This window comes from Furipterus horrens, unplaced genomic scaffold (genome assembly GCF_987537825.1).
Source record: "Furipterus horrens unplaced genomic scaffold, mFurHor1.1.pri manual_scaffold_2, whole genome shotgun sequence".
Taxonomy (NCBI): domain Eukaryota; kingdom Metazoa; phylum Chordata; class Mammalia; order Chiroptera; family Furipteridae; genus Furipterus; species Furipterus horrens.
Genome location: NW_028327172.1, coordinates 43,529,073 through 43,533,780, shown reverse-complemented (window position 1 = coordinate 43,533,780; position 4,708 = coordinate 43,529,073).

The window sequence follows — 4,708 nt, the reverse complement described above, 5'->3', positions numbered from 1 at the left end:
GTGGGTGGGTCTGTGGATGTTCTAGGACCATGGGGGCCCTTTAAACAAGCAGACTCTGCTGAGAGACCAGCAGTTTCTTCCTCTACCCCAACCCCCACTGGTTTGCACAGTCAGAAGCAATGAGGCTTGATTTTCCCCAGTGCTGGGACCATGAGCTGCGTGGTCTGGTGAGGAGCTGGGAACGCAACACCAGGTGTCCCTCCTGACTTTTTAAAATGTGTAACTGCTTTCTGCTGGCCTGCTGCCATTGCCACTGCTACTACCACCACACCGTGTCCTCTCCGCCCCTTCTCTGCCCCAGCTCCACCCCTCCTACCTGTCTGGATGAGTATTCTTCTTTATATCTTTGTTTGTTGGATTTCCATGCAGCTTGATTTTTTTGGAACTTCTGGTTGTCTCTATTTTTGAGGTAGTTGTATTCCTTCTTAGTTGTGGAGGGAGATGCAGCATGTCTGTCTATGCCTCCCTCTTGGCTGGAAGTCCTATCCCTTCCTCTTGAAGATCTACTTCACAGTCTAGAGATGAGAACCATATAAACAAGCAAAAGAGAAGTAATTTTATTAAACTCTATTTGGTTGATGGTTAGGTCTAATAGTTAATAAAGTTGGTTGCATATGCAAGTAATGAAGATAATTTTAACCTACACTGAACATTTTCTTTCAACTTAAAACTTATGCATGTGATTTATTTGTCCTCACTTGATAGAAAGTTAAGGCCTTCTAATGTAGTTCTGCAAATTGGAATGTCATATAATCTTCCTTTCATAAATCATATTTAATATACTGTGTACAATTTCCATTTTAATAATTATAAGGGCTAAGAAAAAGCAAGTAGGGTACAATTCACTTATTGGGGGCATTGAGGACTTGCTAATTGGACATAGAGCTATGAGTATTCAACTGGCTGCTAGCATCAGTTAGTATGTTTTTTAAGAGGAATAAATATTGCTGATTAATTTAGCAAACTTAGTGGAACTTGCATAGAAATATTTTTTTAACTACTTCATTGTAGTATGATTGACATATAAAAACTGTGTATGTAGTGTATAAACTTGATGAATTTGAGGATAAGTCTACACATGAAACCACCAAGGCCATAATCATATTCATCATCTCCCAGTTTCCTCCTGCCCCCTCTATTATTATTATTATTAATATTTTTGTGTGGTAAGAACATAACACAATATTTACCCTCTTAGGAAATTTAAGTATATACTACAGTATTAACTATTTGAAAGCAATAGAAGTGAAACTTTCAATCTCTGACACTGACTTGTAAAATTTTACACAATCATTTGTTCACAGTTTATTTTTGTTGTTGAAGTATAAGTTCACACATTTGATAGGGATTCCAGATATATTTACAGAACTTGAATTGAACACTCTGCCATTAAGAGTTCTCATATAAGGAAGTATGTAGGGAAAAAAGTTAAATATAAATAAAGGAAAAATGAATGAATTGGGAGCAATTTCCTGGTTTAATTGATATCTAGACAAACACAATACTCTCTGGCAATAAGAGGCTTCTTTATAAAGAAAAACAGAATAGTTGGGTGCATAACTTGACTTTTTCTGTGAATGTAGCATTGCTAAGTCTATAAAGTAATCTGCATGTTTTACTCAGCTACCCAATATACACACCCAACCTTTTGGACAAAACCCCTCATGAGTCCAGGATATTAAACTTAACACCACAGGAAAACTACAAGTATGAGAGCAAGAACACATGCATAGGAAAACTCATTATTCATTTACAGTGACCTCAGTCATAAGAAAAATGAGACCTATTTAATAGATATGAAACTGACCCGTTTCTTGTGGAAAAGCTAGTGAGTCACTGAATAGAGATGGACTCGAGGGTGTATGTCATCCTCCCTATGGGTCATTGCAGTAAGGAAGGAACAAGGTTCTGCAGAGTAGAGTACATATTCCTTCTATTTTCATTCTCACCATAATTATTCTAGTGAACATTGGTTTGATTTCCTATCTTCCCAGCCTACTGATAATCAAGAGACAATGACATGCTCCTCTCTATTCCCCAGTGACAGAGCAATGTCTAACCATTCATTTGTATGGATAATTTGGTTTATGTGCTTTGCTTTGAAGGTCCCTATGGACCACTTGTCACTTGAGCTAGTAACTAAAATCCTTCTGAGATTACATAGCATTGCCCTATATTTACAGAAGAAAAGTTTTTCTTTTTATGGCTCCAGGGAAATTTAAATTTTACTGGTAGCCCCACAGCTTAATACCACTTTACTGTAAAGTCCATGGCTCCAGAACTGTAACTTGTTCTCAGTCTGGTAGTGAAGACAGAAAAGGATCCTCTTTCCATATGAAGATGGTAAGGAGGTAGAGAAAGGTGTTAATTGTGTGAATGTTGTGCTTTGTTATCTATTCACAAATATTCATATGGGTTAACAGAAAAGTCAGATAATGTCAGGGTCCTCCCTCTACTCAGGGATCTACATAATATGTAGGTATCTAAACACTACTACTTTAAAGTAGAGTATTGTAATAAAATTTCTCAGATTGAATGAAAACCCTGGAAACTGTGGATTAAAAAGAAACTGTAGAAATTTGCATAAAGGAAATGGTAACATCTTAACTTATTACAGGTTATTTAGTCTCAGGAAGTTAACTTACCTAGCATTTTAAAGATGTTAGTTGAAAAATATTAATATTGTAACGAATATTTTTATTATTTGATTTTGTCTTCCTAAAGTTGCTTTTAATGTAAATATATTTTAAATATTATTTTTAAATTTTTAATTGAACAAGACTTTGTTTCAACTGCCTCCTCTATTCTCTGCAATGTCTACTGAAAACCTCTGCCTTCTCTTCAAACCTGCATACATCACTTCATACTCCTTGAACTGCAGTTAATTTCCCCCTAATAATTCACAGGAAAAAAAAGGAACTGATTAAAAAATAAGGAAATTCTAACGTATGATATAACCTTAATGACTTCAAGATATTATGCTAAGTGAAATAAGCCATCACAAAAGATCAAATACTGTATGATTATACTTGTATGAATTACTTAGAGTAGTCAAAATTATAGGGAGAGAAAATGGAACAGTGGTTGCCAGGGGCTGGAAAAGGAGAAAATAATAAGTTACTATTTAATAGATACAGAATTTCATTTTTATAAGATGAAAAGATGTTTATAAGATGGATGTTGGCAATGGTTTCATAACATTGCAAACATATTTAATATACTGAACTGCACACCTACAAAGGTTGATGGAAAATTCTGTGGTGTATTTGACCACAATAAACAATGTGCTAAAAGAAATAGCACTGGGTGATATTTCCCTCATATAACTCTCTACCAACCTACTCATTTGCCACTTATTGGTGTCAGCAGAAATGATGATCCTCATCTTTTTGAGAGCTAATTATTATTATGCTGTATATTCAATCATCCACTACTTTCTTAAGGATTTTTTTACATCAGTTAATTTCTAGCATTCTGAATTTCCAGTCTCTTTCTATGTATTGTATGAATCTTTAACAACAGTTTGGAAATATGTACATTTGTCTAGGTTTTTCCATTCTTAGAAAAATCTTACTTTCACCTTATAGTCTTCTGAGGTCATTTTTCTCCTTGTCTTCCCTGATAAATTTTCAAAAATATTAGGCACTATAACTCCCCTACTTATTTTTCTATTCATTCCTAAAGCCACTGTAGCAGGTTCTCAGCTTTCAATGCTAGACTTCAAGTATTTGGAGGGGGGGGTCACTAATGTGTTCTCAGAAACATTTGAAAATTTTAATCCTTAGAAGACTTGACTACTTGGGCAATTCAGCACAAATGTTCATGTAACTCCTTGTCATGACACCGCTCTCTCTTGGTTTTAACATTCCTGCAGGGTTGCCTAGTCTCATCTTGCTTTATAGTATACAGAGCTTTCAAGCAATTTATACAAAGTTCCATCTTCAACAGTTTTCTCTTGTAAACCTAATTTCTGAGGTTGTTCATTGCACACTTCATTAAAATGCAACTTATGCAATGACAACTTCCAAATGTATATTATCAACAAAAATATAGAGATGTTATTGAATAAATACCCACATGAGCACTGCAGAATGATAGATGTCGTTAAGTGGACTTCTTTTAGTCATTTCATATGCAAGTCATTCAAAATGAGTGCCTTGATTTTTAAAAAATTAAGTATCTAATAATTTAATTTTGTAATTTAATGGAATTTTAAATTCTGTCAGTATATTAAATAAACATCTTTCAATATTTATAAAATTAGATTGACATATTTGCCTTGAATTTAAGAATAACACACACAGACACAGACACACACATATACATATAAAAATATACACACATATATGAAACACACACATATGTAATAGAATTTGATTAAGAGCATTCTCAATGATAGAGTACTTATCTACATCTTTAGAGAAATTTCTTTTTTTTAAGTATATTTTATTGATTATATTGTTACAATAGTTCCAATTATTTCCCCTTTGCTCCCCTCCGCCCAGCACCCCCCTTCCCCGACAATCCCCTCCCCAAGTCCATGCCCATGGCTCACCCTTTCATATATTCTTCCTCTTTTTTTAAAAAATAATTAATTAATTAGTTAAATATTTTAACAATAAAAAATAACAATCCCTCCCTCTCAGACTTAAGACCCTTTACAATCTTATAAAGGACAATGGACGAAGGTCTCGAGCTCCTCTAGTTG